The sequence below is a fragment of the Mus musculus genome, chromosome X, assembly GCF_000001635.26.
Source record: "Mus musculus strain C57BL/6J chromosome X, GRCm38.p6 C57BL/6J".
Taxonomy (NCBI): domain Eukaryota; kingdom Metazoa; phylum Chordata; class Mammalia; order Rodentia; family Muridae; genus Mus; species Mus musculus.
This window is the reverse complement of record NC_000086.7, coordinates 13,032,106-13,050,392: the sequence shown is the minus strand read 5'-3', so window position 1 is coordinate 13,050,392 and position 18,287 is coordinate 13,032,106. Positions and strand designations below refer to the sequence as shown.

At 40.4% G+C, this 18,287-nt stretch overlaps 1 long non-coding RNA gene across 1 annotated transcript; it reads right to left on the bottom strand.

The window, feature by feature from the left end:
* Positions 1 to 5,097: 5,097 nt before the first annotated feature.
* 5730405O15Rik (RIKEN cDNA 5730405O15 gene) lies at positions 5,098 to 8,378 on the bottom strand. The gene is made up of 3 exons (NR_038158.1): positions 8,284 to 8,378; positions 6,737 to 6,836; positions 5,098 to 5,789 (listed from the first exon to the last, which is right to left on the bottom strand). It is a non-coding gene; the product is annotated as an RIKEN cDNA 5730405O15 gene (long non-coding RNA).
* Positions 8,379 to 18,287: the final 9,909 nt, after the last annotated feature.

The following is an 18,287-nucleotide window of genomic DNA, read 5'->3' as shown; positions in this document are numbered from 1 at the left end:
CCTATAACATTCCTACACAGAACAGAGAGAGTGTTCATTTTATCTGGGTTCTTTTGTTCTTGTTTTTGTTTTTATGTATTTTTTTTTTTTTTTTTTTGGAGACAGAGTTTCTCTTTGTAGCCCTGGCTGTCCTGGAACTCACTCTGTAGACCAGGCTGGCCTTGAACTCAGAAATCCGCCTGCCTCTGCCTCCCGAGTGCTGAAACTAAAGACATGCTACCATGTTTGGGCTCTTGTTTACATCTTCATCTGCATTGAGGTAATCTTTACTATTTTGACAGATAGCTAAGTATATTTGTGTAGGAGTCATATATTTTTATACCATGTCTTAGTACTTAGCTTACCCTCTCATTGTGCATTTCAATGACAATTTATTACTTTTGAAATTCACACACATATCAAATACCATTTAATTTATTCTCCTACATATTTAATCTAAAGTACATATGAACTCCAAGAATATTTTTCTGAGCCAGTAAATATTTAATATTTATATGCAAGGCTATAATGATAAGCAAGTAATATAAAATTCAATACAAAATATTCCTGTAATTTTAATATATTTATATGCTTAGAGATCAGAAAATATTTGAAGTGTTTTGTTAGATGTATAGCATCATGGCTTTATTTTAACTATAACAATGGTTGTTAATACTTTTTCACTAAGAAAATTTAAACTGGTGGTTAGAGCTCTATTATTCATAAACTTTACATTCAGTAAATTATTTCTGAAATAGCACTGTCATGCTTCGCATCAAGATGCCCATGGCCAGTTGTTTCTAAGTCGATGTGTCCCCATTCCCTCCTTTTACTTTCCAGAGTGACGCTTCCAAATATTTCTGGTATACATTAGCTAGCTATCCAGAGTGTAATTTATAGGTCAGAAAAGAACTGTTCATGTTGTAAAGTACTTTAGCGCAGATGTGCTGCTGCTGCTACCATCAATCCTGAGAATATATAATTTGGTCCTAGTATTTAGACACCTAGCTATTTTTTTTGAATACCAGAGCCCTGTGTGGACAAAGGTTTGTAGCAGTAAGATCGCTGAGCAATCATCAATCTCATTGTTATCCATAAACAAATAAAACAAACTGGGTCGAAATGCCCTGAAATTCCTTGGGCTGATACTTAAAAAGAAGCACTATTAATTAGTATGTTTCATGTCTTGACCAGCAAAACCAGGCAGATCTGCCTACTATAAATAACCCTTGTAGTACAAAGAACACACTACAGATGATGTCTCAAAGCTTTCCAGAGTTAACAGATTTCAAAACACATTTTTGGACTACAAACAGACAAACAAAAAACCCCCAAGCACATATAGCCAATACAATCAATTTAAAAGAGAGTGGAGGCAGGGTACTTATAAAGAAAAAATAATAACATACACTGGATTTTAACTACTGAAAATGTTAAAATCCAGTGTCTAAAAGGATGCAGGGAAAAAATCTGCCTCTTCATCTAATGCTCAAGGAAGGCGCACATGGAGGTTTTCCATTGTAATCATTGGTATTCTTCATCAAACTTCTTTTAAAGGTGCACTTCCAAGTGATATATTTAATGTTTCCGTTTTGTTACTTTTGTCACCTGGGAAGAGGAAACATCAACTGAGGAAGCACTTCCATCAGACTGGCCTGGTAGGGACAGCTGTGGGGGCATTTTCTTAATTGATGATAGATGTGGGATGGCCCAGCCCACCACTGCAGCCACCCATGGTCCTAGGTGGTATAAGAAAGCAGGCTGAGTAAACCATGCGGAGCAAGCCAGTAAGCAGTGTTCCTCCATGGCCTCCTGTCTCCAGGTCCCTGCCTGACTTCCCTTAGTTATGGACAACTTGCAATCTAAAACAAACCCCTCCACAGAAAGCAACCTAGGACAATCCTGAAGAAACAATGAAAGATATGGGCTTGGAAAAATTACTAGGCTGTTAATTATCAATACAGAGGACCACAACATGATGTTATAGACATCCAAATGCCAGTCAATAGGAAACGTGTGTCATTAGCACAGTTATGATTGTTCAAAATATTTGTATAATACTCCATTTTGTGGCAGATACTGTCAGAAATCCTTTATGTTCTTCCTCTACACTGAAGTATTGTATCGAGCAGCAATGTTCTTTACTCAAGGCACAAAATCAGGGCAACCCTGACCCCACTTTCTCTGCTCCCCCTGCACCTAACATTTTAGTTAAGGTCAATGAAATGTGAGAGCCTGCTGGGCACCTTTCCAAACGGTCTTTGCTTTCCTCCTGAAAGGGACTGCTACCTTTCTGCCAAGAATCCCCTATTGCAAACCTGATGAGGGAGTGGTGGGTGGTGCTTTCTGCGGCGGGGAGCAAGCAGTGTGGTGAGCTGGGAGGCGCTCTTCAAGATTCCCCTCCTTTAAGGCTCCTAGTTACCAGGAGGGTTACCAGCCTGCACCAGCCTTAATCGGTCCGCTTGCTGGCTGGTTCTGGGAATGATACTCACAAGAAGGCAGGTGCCCTGCCCAGTGACACCCCCAGCTCTTCCCCAGGGACAGACAGCCCACATCAAACAAATGCCCCAGCTTTCTTTCTTTGAATGGGGACAGTGATGAAGGAATTCTAAACCTAAGCTCCAGCCGTCGTGATGACTGGAGAACTGCCTCACGTCCTCTCCAGTCTAATCCTGTTTCCCTCCCTTCCCCCACTGGAGCTTGAATGCCAGTCGGTCTCGAAAGCACTCCCGGATAAGCTTCCTAAACACAAATCTCTTGTCTCCAGAGTCTGTTTCCCGGGAAACCCCACCCACAACACTAGGGATACATTTATTCAAATGAAAGGATGTTCAAAATATATTGCTACATAACAACAGGTTATAAAGCAGTATGCATGATGTCATCCTGGTTTTGTCTTATACAGATTCTCTACAAGCACAGAAAATACATCTGGGAAACATTTTAGTAGGTAATCTATGAATGTCTTTTTGATCATGTGATAGAGGATTTTGTTTTCGGTTTGCGTTTCTGTTTTCTTGAGACCTAAGGGTCAAATTTAGCCTCAAACGGACACAGAAAGCTCTATGTAACTGCAAGTGACCTTGAACCCCTGAGTCTTGCCTTTACCTTTCAAAGGGTAAAGGGCCGGACTGCCTCACTAAGCCTGGTGGTTTAGGAATCTTTTCTTAAATAAGACTTTAAAAGAGGCTGGAGAGAAAGGCTTATACATTTACATCTAAATCTAAAAAATTATGTTAACTACAGGATGCTTTAAAAAACAAAACCTTAAACTGGGTGTGGTGGCACAAGGCCCCAGGAAGCAGAGGCTGGGGGATTCAGGCCAGCTAAGGTTACCCAGTGAGAGCCTTTCAGGAAAAAAGAAAAAAAAAAAAAACAAAAAACAACAACAAAAAAAACCTCTCAGCCCAGTACTTTGTATCTTCAACAAAAGTAACAGAAGACTGAGTCTGGAGAACGTAAGGCATGGATTAGGGAAAAGTCAAGCTCAGATGAGGAGGCATCGAAGTTTTTACAATGAAAAAGCAATTTACAAAAGAAAAACCATATCACTAATAAAACATTAAAAGACTCTCTACTTCACCAGCAAATTCAAACATTTTTTCAAATATCAGACAGATTACAAAAATAAAAAAAAAATACTGATGATCTCCAGAGTTATCAAAATTGTAGAGAGCGCAGAGAATCGGGTACTGATCTACATTTTTTTAATTAAAAAAACAATAATAGATAGCTTGACCAGCTTGTTTGGGAATTTTTAAATTTTTATTTATTTATAAAATTGTATTTGTGTGTGTGTGTGTGTGTGTGTGTGTGTGCAACACAAGCTCATGGGCAAGCATGCCATGAGTGTGTGGCATGTAGGACCTTGGAGGAGTAAGTTCTCCCCTTCCACCAGGTGGGGTCCAGGGATCCAATTCAGCAGCCATTGCCTTTACTTGCTGAGCCATCTCCCTGGCTGAGAATAATTCTTTTTCAAAACAAGTTTGTGCACACTCTAGGTCCTTTACATTCTCATATAAATCTTAGAACTAATTTTCAATCTTCACCCAAACAACTGTTGATATCTGGATATAGATTACCTTGAATCTAGAGATCAATTTTGGGAAGACTGACATGCCAACGCTTCTGGGGCTTTCAATTTGTAGGTATGTCCTAGCTCATTATTTACTTCATTGCCCTTTCCTTTCTCTAAAAAATGTTCTGTTGCATTAAGGTTTAGATACATTAAATTTAACTATTTTAATGGCTTTGATGAGATTACACGTGGAATGTCATTTTAAAATTGTATTTTTCAATTGTTTTTGGGTAACATATCAAAGTAAAATTGAGTTTTGGAAACATGAACTTCGTCTTCTGTGACTTGAAAATTTTGGTCAGCAGTGGTTGGGTGTTATTCCTAAAGGTTTTCTAAAGAAACAGTCATGTCATGTACAAACAGAAACAGTTTTACCACCTCTTTTCTCATCTGCATGCTTTGAAGAGAAGCAGGGAAGATGGACAGTATTGCCTGACTTCTAATTTAAGGAGAGACTGTCTAATACTTCACTGTTAACTCCAATGCTATAGGGTTTTTGTTCTCTCTCTCTCTCTCTCTCTCTCTCTCTCTCTCTCTCTCTGTGTGTGTGTGTGTGTGTGTGTGTTTCTTTTTCTTTTTGTTTGTTTTTAGGTAACATTCATCCTCTTGGGAAAGAGAAAAAATAGTGGGCTTGAAGATACAGCCATATAAACTACCAAAATTTAAACACAAAAACAAATGGGTGTTAGGTATAGATGCACAGCTGAGTTGATCGAGTGCTTACCTAGCATGCACAGAGCCTTGGCTATATACAAAGCACCACATAGACCCGGTGATACAAGCCTGTAACCTCAGCACTCTGGCAGCAGAGCAAAGAAGACCAGAAATTCAAAGGTATCCATAGTTGCTAGCTAGCAACTTCAAGGTCAGCCTGAGATATATGAGAGTCTGATCTCAAAAAAAATGAAAAAGAAGGGCTGGAGAGTGGTGAAGACCATTTACAGTTCAAGAAATGTTCATGTTTCCTTCAGGTAGAAGAAAATTTATAGCAGATGGCAGGCTGAATCTATACAAATGAATGAAGCCAGAAATGCTTAATACATTTGATAAATATAAGTTCATTTATTTCTTCTTGCACTGATGATGGAACCCATGGCTTTATGTAGCCATACCCGAGCCCTATAAGAATTTTCAAAATATCTTTTATTTGTGTAAATATCTTAAAAAAATAATTTGTTGTCTAAACAAAAGTCATTATGAGGCATTACATAGGACTTGCTGCTATTGCAGAGGCCTAAGGACCGCTCTCAGCACATCAGGTGGCTCACAAGCACGTGTAACTCCAGTTTCAGGAGATCCAACACTTTCTTCTGCACTCAGTGGGCACTTGCAGCTCAGGCACACACACATAAAATAAAAATAAATACATTTTTTAAGTAAAAGGGTAGCTTCTTTCCCTTCTTTCTCCTGTGCATGTGTGTGTGCATGAGCTGTTGGACATTGAACTCAGGTCTCAGAAATGCTAGGTGAGCGTTCTGCTAGAGAGCAATGTCCTCAGCCTCACCTTTTCCTTTTGCAAAACTGAACCTTTACATCCATTAAACAACAAATGCCCATTCTGCCCTCCCCACATCCCCTAGCGGCTAGCGTTCTGCTTTCTGCCCCTACCTGCTTGACCGACAGTCTACTTACCTTATTTAAGTGTGATCACAACATTTGTCTTTTTGTCACTGGCTTATTTCAGTGGGCTTAATGCCCTCAAAGTTCATCTGTGCTAGAGCAATTGTCAGAACTTCCTTTCAAAAAGAAAAAACAAAAACAAAAACACAGAAACAGTATTCCATTGGATGGCCACAGCACACCTTCTGTAGAGATTTATGGATTTATAAGCACTTAGCTTGCTGTAAATAATGATGCTATAAAACATTTCTCTGAGGCAGAGGCAGGTGGATTTCTGAGTTCGAGGCCAGCCTGGTCTACAGAGTGAGTTCCAGGACAGCCAGGGCTACACAGAGAAACCCTGTCTCGAAAACAAACAAACAAACAAACAAAAAACAAAAACAAAAAAACAAAACAAAACCATTTCTCTGACTCTTCATTTTCAGTTCTTTTGTATCTGTACCTGAAAGTGGAACTGCTGGATTATATGGTTATTGAAAATGATGAGACATGTCTTTAGTAAGAGATTTATGTCTAAAATCTATAAAGAACTCTGAAACACTAGTAAGGAATGAACCCAGACACTTTGCTGAAGAAGGTACCTAAGTTGCCAAAAAGCACTTGGTAATGATACTTGTTATCATTACTATCATTGGGGAAATGTAAAAATATAAGATACTACTCTAACTTATAAGAATGGCAAAAAATGCAAAGAAATGTGCAGGGCGTGGCAAGGATACAGAAAAATGGGAACTCTCATACATCATTGGGAGATGTGCCAAATGAAATAATCATGTGGTAAAGTATTTAGCAGTTGCTATGCAAGCAATGAGGACCCAGGTTTGTTCCCGGACCCATGTAAAAAAACCTGGACATGAGTGGTACATGCTTTTAATCAGAGCACTCCAGAGACAGAGGCCTGGTCTATTTATTGAGTACTAGGGCATCCAGGGCTGCAGAGTGAGACCTCATCAAGAAACAAAGCGAAATAACAAACCTGGGCATGGTGATACATGCATGTAATCGAAATCCTGGACAAGCTGAGAGCTAGGAGGTCCCTAGGGATTGCTGGCTACCTACCCAGTCTAGCAGAGTTGGTGAGTTCCAGGTTCAGTGACACACCATGTCTTAAAATGTAAGGTGGAAAATGATTGAGAAACACTCCGTGCTAACCTCCAACCTGTATACAGAAAGGGAAAAGGAGAGAAAAATATTAAACATGTGCCTATTTTATGATCCAGCCATTTTATTCCTATGTATTTGGCCACAAGCAAAGAAAGCATATATCTACATGAAAGAGTTGAATATGAATGTTCAGAGTCACTTTATTTATAACAGCCCCAAATTGGGAAGAACTGGAATGTCCATCAACAAATGAAAGGATAGCCATGTTGTCATACAGCCATACAGGGCAATCTTTAAAAAGGGAGAAAAACTATCTATAGGTATAGTAATATGGATGAATTGCAAGTGAGTTATCATGTGTGAAAGAAGCCAGTCAATAATTATTACTACAAAATTCTAAACAAATTTATTTTGTGATAAGAAGTAGATCAGTAACATGGGTGTGATATGGCAAGCCTGTAATCCCAGCACCTAGGAGGCTGAACCCTGAAGACAGAGAGTTGGAGGCCAGCCTGGGCTACCAGGCAAGAGCTTGAGCCAAAAAAAAAAAAAAAAAAAAGAAAGAAAGAAAAAAGAAAAAAGAAAAAAAAGCCTGAGCCCTGGTTGCCTGGGGTGAGGATAAGGGAGGAATTTGAAAGGAAAATTAGGAAATTTTTGTGGTGATAGATTTGGTCACAGTTTCGGTTGTGGCGATGCTGTAGTGGTGCGTGCGTGCATGTGTGTTCTATGCAATCATATATTTTAAATATATACACATCCTTATAAAGTAATCGCACCTCAGTAAAACCATAGAAACTCCCAGAACTGACTTTATTGTCCTTCCCCTGAAACAGTGCTTCTTTCCTCTTACATGCTATTGAAAGCAGGGAAACAACATGGTTGGCAGGGATATATCTTTTCAAAATTTTTTTAAAGACAAAAAAAAATGAAATAAAATAAAATAAAAAACCAACCAAGAACCTGATTTTCTAAAATGTCTTCCTATTGACCTATTCATTTATGGATTCCCATTCAGTTGAAAAGGCCTACCAAGCCCGCACACATCCTTTCATGGTTGTGATGACGTATGAAAAAAAATACTGTTAGGCCCTGGGCTTCTAGAAAAATGGAGTAAAATGCACTTTCCCCAGTACCACTAAGAACACCCAAAATGCCTAATTTCGATATAAAATAAGGTGGAGGTGAAAAGCAGAGCTATTGAGGGCTACCGGACCTGATGAACACATGACCGTGGGTTTCCATACCTTCCAAACTGGTTTTGGAGAAGCCAGCACCCCAGAAAGAGCAGGCACAGAGAGAGAAATGAAAAACAAAATAAACAAAAATCCCACCCTGCAAGAAAAGTCTGATTTTTCTATCTAGACAGAAAACTTCTGCACAATGACAGCTCCATTTCAGCCAAACACTACAAGGGGGTAAAAAAATCTCAAAAGTCTGTGTGGCCCCACCCTTAAGCAGGAAAAGCTCGAGCCTTCTAACAGTAAAGAGACATTCCCACACACCCCTTGCCTCAGGGAGATAGCAGGGAAGGCAGGAGTCCCAGCGCTGTGGCCTGCGGGGAGGCTAGGGCGCCTCCCATTCCTTGGCTCTGCTGAAACAGCCCGGACTTTCCCCTCCTCCAAGAAGATCCGAGGCGTCCCGCCCCCTCCGCCGACGTCACCCAGCCAGGGGTCTGAACTTTCACCCCCCTTGCAGCGCTGACGAGTTCCTAGCTACCGCCAGATTACTGGAGGCAATGTGGAGGCGCCACAGAGCGCAAGGCGACTGGCGGTTAGCGGCCTAGAATGGAGCCAGCATCCTGTCCCACCCCGCCCTGCCCCGCCAGCCCCGCCCCGCCAGGCAGTCACACGTAGTCCAGGAGCGCAGGCGCAGGTGCGAGCGTGCGCGTGCGCACACGTCAGCAAACGCGGCTCTCGGAATCTGGAACTTAACCCTTCCTTGCCTGTAGCTGGTTAGTTTGAGCTGCGTAGGAGAGACTTGCTGAAACATAGTATTTAACTAATATAACGTCAGTTTTTGAAACATACTCTCCATACTGAGAATCGGGGAATTCTCAGCTTGAGTGGGAAACGACAATTCACTAAGGTGACAGGATTGTTAGAATCAACTGGCAAGGATTTAAAAACAGCTGTCATTTGTAGCCCTTTTTTGTAAGCATGTTTGTTTGAAACAAATGGGGAGGAAAGTCTCAAAACTCAAAATTTTTTGAACTGAAAATTACAATAGCTTACAGGCAAAAAAAAAAATTAGACTCAATAGCAGAATCTAAAAGTCTAGGGGGAAAATCAGAATTGATCCGATTAGAATAGAATTTACTCTATTTAAGCAAGGAAAGAAAGTAGACTGGAAAAAAAGAATAGCCCTTCAGGGACATGGAAGATAATATATTAAAAATCTAAGTTTTTGATCATAAGAGTTTCAAGAGAGAAAGATGAAATTAAAGTAGTAATCAAAGAATGAATGCCTAAAATGTTCTGAAATTTGCCCAAAAGGCATAAACATATAGATGCAGAATATGTGTGTCTGTTGTTTTTTGGGACATAGTTTTTCTGTAGCTCTGGCTGTCCTGGAACTCGCTCTTGTTTGTAGACCAGGCTGGCCTCGAACTCACAGAAATCCAGCCTGCCTCCGCCTCAAGTGCGGGGATTGAACATATTCACCACCACTGTAGGGCAAACCTGAGAAATTTTTAAGCAGGATAAACAACAACAAAAACCTGTGGTTTATCAGAGCCAAGCTTCTGAAAGTTAATAGAAACTAACCTAAGCACCCAGAGGAAAACATGTTCTCTAAAGAGAAAAAATAGGAGAAAGCAAAAACAGTGGAAGAAAACTGCCATGTTTCTCAAGTGCTGAAGAGAAATTTAGTCAGGCATGGTGGGTCTCATATGCCACACTTAACAGTCTGAGAGAGGAGGGACCCTGGGTTTGATTTCCCAGCGTAGCAAATAAGAACCATGATAATCTTGATAAACATAAATGACAGAGAAGTCTTGGCTATCAGGAAGGAAGGAAGAATGACAGAGTAAAAGGGAAGATAAATACAGTAGACAATGTTTCCTCATCTTGGCCTTTTAAAATCATGTTTAACAGTTAAAGCAATAGTTACAGCACAGGCTTTTGTAGTTCTTAATGTATGGAGGAAATCATTAACATAATTACATTATAAATGGGAGAGTGTTAAGTTACTAAAAGAGGTAAGATTTCTACACTTTATTCAAACCGTTAAAATGGAGACTCCAATAGACAAACCTGTGTATGGATAATGGAATGCTTAGACATTGAAAGTACCAGGCACCCAGGACCAGGAATGGGAGTGGGAGGATTGGAGAGCAGGGGGAAGGGGGAGGGGATGGGGACTTTCAGAGGGGAAACTAGGAAAGGGGATAACATTTGAAATGCAAATAAAGAAAATATCTAATTAAAAAAAGGCACCAGGCAAAGACATACGCAGCAGGACATAATGACATGAATCTGTAGTCGCAGCTACTCAAAGCTGCAGCAGGAGAATGACTTGAGCCTGAGAGTTTAGGAGAAATGTCCATTTCTTGAGAGATGGGGAGGGGGAGGTAGAGAGGGAGGCAGGAAAGGAGAGATAAACAGGGAGAGCAAGAATGAGAATAAGAACAAGAAAAACATTCTTGGAATTGTGCTATATCTCTGTAATCCCACAACTCAGGAAGTAGAGGCAGAAGGCTCAGGCACTCAAGGTCATCCTGGGCTACTTTAGGAGTTTAAGGCCAACCTGGGCTACATGAAACCCTATCTGAAACAAAAGAATAAACAAACAAAATATCAAAATATATACAAGGAACGCTATAGCTGAAATAAGCAGGAAATTACAAAATATCTACAAGAAACACAGGAGGAAGGCAGGTGAAGGAGCAAATGAGAGGGTGATGGAGGTGAGGGGGTCAGAGGTAACCCTTTTGTCACCTAGAACACAGTTGATCCTATGCTTTGGGGTGCACTGGAAATGTGGAAAGGAAGAAGAACCCACCAGGCTCTTCCACAGAGCTGTGCATTGGCTAATTGATTCCCAGCAGGGCTGTTTACACTAGGACTCAAGGAAGGCTCTTCTTCAATCCTCCACCACACCAGAAGGGGCTCTCTGCCAAGGCGAGGCTCATCTGACTTCAGCACCGTAAGGGATCCCTGCTGGGGCAGCATGGCATTTCTGTTTTCTGATTACAAAAGCCCAAAGTACCACTGTGTGTGTGTGTGACCTACAGTGCTGGTGAAATGGAATGAAATGGCTTTGAAAAGAGCCTGATACAACTTTGGCAAGAGCTAGAGGCAAACTCAATACATTTGGAGCTCTGCCCTGTTCCAAGTCAGGCACTCTTGGCAAACTCTCCCTTCTAGATATAAAGACCCATTTTAGCAGGCATCTTCGCTCTTTGAGCCACTCAGAAGAAAATGTGAACTGAGCCCTGGAAGCGATCAACTACTGCCCGTTCATGCTATGCCATTTAGGACAGGACAGGCTATCTGGATCCTTCCTGCTAGGAGATGAGCCCCAAATCTGGTGGAAGAGCACCTGCTATGACCTATTGGCCCTATGTTTCTGTCTCCTCCAAACCTTGATCTCCCAGAAGAAAACCCCTAAAGGCTTTCCATATAGTTATTTGTAATTTTTATACTTTTGAAAACAGGGAGCTGGCGAGATGGCTCAGCAGGCAAGAACACTGACTGCTCTTCCAAAGGTCCTGAATTCAAATCCCAGGACCACATGGTGGCTCACAACCATCTGTAATGAGATCTGATGCCCTCTTCTGGTGTGTCTGAAGACAGCTACAGTGTACTTATGTATAATAATAAATAAATATTTTTTTAAAAAATGGAAAGGAGGGGCTGGAGAGATGGCTCAGTGGGTAAGAGCACCCAACTGCTCTTCCGAAGGTCCTGAGTTCAAATCCCAGCAACCACATGGTGGCTCACAACCATCCTTAATGAGATCTGACTCCCTCTTCTGGAGTGTCTGAAGACAGCTACAGTGTACTTACATATAATAAAAATAAAATAAATTAAAAAAAAAGAAGATTTAAAAAAAAAATGGAAAGGAAAGCGAAAGAAAAAGAAAACAGGAAAAATAAGATGGCTTAGCAAGAAAAGGCACTTGCTGCCAAGTCAGAAAACCTGAATTGGATCCCACAAACCCACATGGTGGAAGGAGACTCCCACAAGTTATCCTCTGACTTCCACATTCATACCATGGTGTGTGTGCCCTCACCCAAAAATAAATCTAAAAAAGTTTTTTTTTTAAAAACAAGAAAAATGACCAGGCATTCATTGGTTGTACACACCTTTAATCCCAGCACTCAGGAGGCAGAGGCAGGCAGATTTCTGAGTTCGAGGCCAGCCTGGTCTACAAAGTGAGTTCCAGGACAGCCAGGGCTATAATAAATAAATTAAAAAAATAAAAGGTGGCCAGTACAAGACAAGCCATTCATTATTCCAAATGCCATTTTAATTAGTTTGACACCAAAGCATCTTAATACCTCCAATAGTGGCACTATTACCATCAAATATTAAAATCAGTTTCAGAAAAAAAATTTCGTGTGTGTGTAATGCCTCACATCTGTAACCCAAAACTCAATAGGCAGAGGCAGGAGGATCACTACAAATTAGAGGCCAGCCTGATCTATATAGGGAGTTTCAGACCAGCAATGGTTATATAAAGAGGTAGAGACAGTCTCAAAACAAGACTAAACCAATACAAAAGACTAATGCAGCCACCTCATTTTAAAGACATAATATAGAAATGACCAAACATAGCAGATTCATGGGAAATTGATATTTTTGCAATATAAAGTTTTCCAGTCCATGTTTCCCCACTCCTTGTCAACTTTTTAACATACATGAGTTTCCACACAGATGTTCCTCAGTTCCCCATACTCCTGGAGTATGGCTAATCATATTTTCTTGCCTCATCAGCTGGCTAGGAACTACATTCCAGTGCTCATGAGCTTCTCTGATTTTGTTTTCAAAGCTTTTGATGTTTTCTCTACCATTCTTGTGTCATCTAAGGGAAGCCCATCTCTCAATTGGAGCTTTCAAATGATTTTTCTAATCATGAATGGGTGTATCATATCCTTTAAATGAATTTTATGAAAGTCATCTTTTAAGGCCATTCTGTATTGTGAATGTAGTGAATATCCTTTATTTTCAAATTGTTTAGCAGTCCCGCGTTTCTGAAATAAACATATCCTTTCATATAAAAATACAAGGCAGTCTTTGCCAGCTCTTTCCAGACTGTGTTGTGATGACTCATGGTAGCAACCCACTAGAGCTTTGCATAGTTTTGATATTATGTGCTGGAATTTTGTGACAAATGCCTTCTCAAAGAGCTAGTGATCTGAATCAGAAAAATCTTAAAAATCATAAGGTTGCTTGTTGCGTAAGGGCAGGTATGTCTGTCTGTTCAATTTAAGATCAGATCCACAATTTTCCAGCCTTTTCTTATGGATATAGTTACAATTACTTTTTCTCACGCATTGATACACACACATAACAAAGCACACACACACATGTATAATCTCCATCATCTATATGATATGTCCTCCTTTATTCTCAATAGCAATTGTGTTTCTCTTCTTTACTTTTCTCCTTGATCAGTCTACCTAGAGGGTTATCCATTTTATGAATAGTTTCAAAGAGCCAGCATTAGGTTTATTGATCTTTGTATTATTTGTCCATATTCTATTGTTTATTATTGTGTATATATGATGTGTGGGGAGCGCACACATGCCTTGGAGCATGTGTGGAAGATAACTGTGTGGAGTCAGCTCCCTCCTTCCACCGTCACATGGGCTTCAGGGACTGAATTCAGGGCATCAGGCTTGTGCCATTGCCCCACTGAACCATCAGCCCCCATTTTCTATTTAGTTGCTTTCAGTTGGCAACTTCACTCCAGGTTTAATATGTTCTTATTCTAGCTTTTTATTTATTTTTTTTTTGAGATTATAATATAATTAATCCTTCTCCTCTTCCCTTTCCTCCTTTCAACTCCACCCTCCCATTGCTGCTCTCTTTCAAATTCATGTCCTTCTTTTCTTTAATTGTTGGTAATGTGCCCTGCAGTGGTGGCGCACGCCTTTAACCCCAGCACTTGGGAGGCAGAGGCAGGCGGATTTCTGAGTTGGAGGCCAGCCTGGTCTACAGAGTGAGTTCCAGGACAGCCAGGGCTACACAGAGGAAACCCTGTCTCGTGTGTGTGTGTGTGTGTGTATGTGTGTGTGTGTGTGTGTGTGTGTATGTGTGTAGTAGCTCAGTCTGTATAATGTTACTTATTTGTATGTATGCTTTCATGGCTGACCATTTGGTATTGAATAACCAACTGTCATGCTTTTCCTTGGGGAAGTGGGGAAGACTATTTCTCCTGTTCTCAGCATTTCTTAGTTACCTGTAGTTCTTTGTGTAGGGTTGAGGCCTTGCCCATCTGCTTTAGTTCCAGCTCCACAATTGGACTTGTGTGTATTTGTGTGTGGTATGTACTGAGTATTGGTGTGCATACCAAGTGGGCATGTGAAGAGACCAGAGGTTAAAATTAGAATTTCTTCACCAATCACTTCTTTACCTTGTTTATCCGATTTCATTGATTGATTAAAGAAAGTCTCTCACTATGTAGCCCTGGCTGGCCTAGAACATCACTATGTAAGCCAGGCTGACCTCAAACTCACAGAAGTCCTCCTGTCTCCACTGAGGCTAGAGACCTATGCCTCCTTGATTTTTGAGGCAGTGTCTCACACAAGCATGAGCTTGCTGCTTGGATGTTAGTGAGTCTTCTGGATTTGTCTCCACCCCTCATCCCTGAGGTTGCAAACTGGTTAAACCCAGCTTTGAAGGTTTTTACCTGGGTGCAAGGGATCTAAACTTAGGTCTGAGTTGGGCAACAAGCACTTTACCCACTGAGCTGTCTCCCCAACCCCACACTCCCATGTTTTTAAAGGCTATGTTTTCTAAGGAGAAAATTGTAAGAAGACACATTTCCCTCTGTTTCAGCTCATTAAAGAACTCCTTATAATAAATTTCACAGTTAGAGAAGTCTACAGTGACTTTTAGCTTTGGTCACTTTTAGTTTATATTCTTGTCTTCCCTTGCACCTTTTCAGGTTTTCTGTATCGCTGGTTTTCGGCAACTGGACCTGGCTGTGTCTTGGTGTGGCAATTCTCTCTGTGTTTTATGTTGTTATTCATTGTGCAGTTTAGATTGGTGGCTTTACGGGAGTTCCAAAATCAAATTTGGAAACTTTGTGTAATGTACAATCTATTGGTAAATTGTCACGGGGTTTGTGTGCTCACAGAGAAGCTTGTGCTGGAAGCGTCCCCCATGGCCCATTTCAGACCCAAGCGTGTTTATTTTATCTCAGTGTCCTCCAAAGCTGATTGTCTGAGCACAGGCTATCTGCTCTGTGACAGGAAGGGGAGAGAACAGCAAAACAGCCCAGGAGTAAAAACATCATGTCCTTGACAATAGCTACAAGGCAAAATGTTTCCTACAGAAGTTGTTGTTGTTTATGATAGAAAATTGCCTGCAGTGGGAAAGACAGGCCAGAAGCTCTGCCGTGGGAACCTCAGAATGGAGGGAAAGCACAGCTCAATTAGGAATGCTAAGCAACTGTCCCCGCTTCCCCAGTTGGTTTGTGATGGATGTTGTGAGCACCTGATTTGATGATGTTATCTCTATGTTGCTATTACTTCTTTCGCTTGGAAGCCTCACCCAAGGAGATACTCTACTCTGCCCAGGAATCTCTGTATCTGGAACTCTAGCTGACTGGTGCAGGTTTTGAGTACCTGGGTTGGCAATATTCTGTATCTATCAATGCATCTGTCTATCACTTGCTATTTATTCTTTTGCTTTGGCTTGCTGCTTACATAATAAACACACTCATTGAAAACCAGAAGTAGCCACCATAGATAATTTTTGAAACCTTACAGAATACTTTGGGTCATTTCTTTAAATATTTTTGTGTGCCCAGCTTTTCTCCCTTCTCAGGATTCTAAGTGTACATACACAAAACTTCTCAGTACTGTCACTGAAGGTATGCGTAGTGTTTTGTAACATACTTCCTCATTGCGCTTTATTTTAGATGCATTTTTGTTGCTTAAAATCTCTGATGTTGGTGACTGGGGAGGTGGTTCCATAAGTAATGTGCTTGCCATACAAGTATGAGCACCTGAGACTGATCCCCAGCAATCTTGTCAAAGGGAGGGGTGTGTGTCTGAACCCGAGTGCTGGGAAGGGGGAGACCAGAGCATCTCTGCAGCTTGTTGGCTAGCCACTGTAGTCAAATTGAGTAGTGTGCAGTGAGAGACATTGTCTCAAAAGCAGAAATGGATGCTATTGCCAAAATAACCAAAGGAGATTAATAGCAAGTTGGAGCCAGATATTTGCTCTTAATCGCATGCATAGAGACTGTAATTTCCATTTGGTTGTTTTTTGCACAGCATCTATTTCTGTTCCCATCGTGTTCAGAGTCTTTCACTATACTTTCCATGTTTGACTTCATTGAGAATACTTATAATGGCTGCTCTCTGCTTGATGAATTATGCCCTGTGGATGTGATAGCCATGGGAAATTTCTGGAACTCCCCGGATCCTCCTATCATCTTATTATATTAACCCATAGATTTTATTTCATAAGCCATTGCCCTGAACTACAGTGAGGGTGACATTCTGTCGATGTTCTATACTGTGTATTCAATGACATATCCAGGAACAAAACTCATTGTTTTCGAGTGCCATTTTGGTCTCCTAGTCTAAGTACTATCAAACCAAGTTTCATAGTACAATGAAAACAAAACACAAACGCATAATTGCTATCACATTTGGTCACATTATGGCTAAAACTAGAATTAGTCACAATGTCTGTTTCACCAAAGGTCACACTTGTTATATGTGTAACAGCTGCCCAGGTTGATGGTATAGAACAGAGCTTGTGTGTGGAGAGAGCTTACCTACAACTCATTAGTGTGTCAAAAGGTATCTAGAAGCTTTCTAAAGTTGTCTGCTAGTCTAAATAACTCTGAAAACTTTGCTGGTGAAGTAAAGATAAAGTGTTGTGCCAGAGACAAATTAATGATTGGCCAGCCCTTAGCTGCAAGTATGAGGAAGTCAGTCGTCTGGAATTGCACTTTATAAAACATATACTAGTAGATAAAGGATTGAGTTAAAACATCCAAAGATGATTATTTTCCCATCTTGGGTGCACAAATGATTGCTTTACCTGTTGGTAAAATTTAATGATACTTCAAAGACTCGTTTTACCTGTACGATAGCGCCATAACTTTTGACATATTTCTCAAGGAAGAAGTTATATTTCTCTATTCTTAATCATATGATTGTTGGAGTAAGTAGCACCTAAGTGTAAGAGTGAAGAAGAATTTGGCTGCCTCATCTGCATTCCTCACCTCTCATTTTGCAAATGCATAAAGACTCCACTGTGAAAACTGTTGCAAGGTGCCATGGAACATTTTAACAGACTCATTGCCAATGCACTGAGGGGATTGCATTAAACTACTATTAGCTATAAAGTTTAAAAGTACTTGTCACTTTGTCGGGTGGAATAAAGGCTTTCTCTCAGTGCATTGTCTATACTTTTGACAATTACCATCTTTGATTACCAGTCAGATGATAAATGTATATATATATATATATATATATATATATATATATATATATATAATTATATATATTGAAAATAGTTGAAATTATTTAAGGAACCATTTAACAGATCATAACATTAGATCTTCAAGACTCTTGGGATGCAGGGAAAAATTAGATGTTGCTAAAAAGTACTTAACCCTGTTCATTCACAATGATTATTCTAAATTAACCATAGATTTTAAGTTTATTTATAATTTGATTGTCTGCTTTTATTAAACAGAGTATAATGATGTTGTGATGGGTCCAGAGTCAAAGTAGTTCTGGGTTCAAAACTATGTTTCTGACACTCATTGGCTATGTGACTTTGGGCAAGCCGCATAATTCCTCCTAACTCAAGTTTCTTAACCTGTACAGTAGGATCAGCAGCACTGGGGCCCAGGAACTTTTCAAAAGTGTGTATATATTCTTGGGTCCAACTACCAAAATCAGAACTTTTGTGCCAGGCCACGCATGCTGGGCTTTTGTAAGGCCTGTCTCTTGATCAGATGTCAAGTTGAGTGTGTGGGGTGTATAGGTACATGCACATCTGTATCTGGGTGCATGTGTTATATGTGTGTTGAGGCCAGAGGATACTGCCAGAGGTCTGCCTCTATTATTCTCCACCAGTGGTCTCAGCCACCATCATGACTTCTATGCCCTCCCTGCTAATCTCTTAAGAAAGTGTATGCTGCCTGGGTTTTTTGTTTGTTTGTTTGCTTGCTTGCTTTTTGTCAACTAGACCCAAGCTAAAGTTACCTGGAAAGAGGGAACTACAATTGAGACAAATGCTTCCATCACAATGGCCTGTACATAGGTTTAGGAGGCATTTTCTTGATTAATGATTGATACAGAAGAACTTAG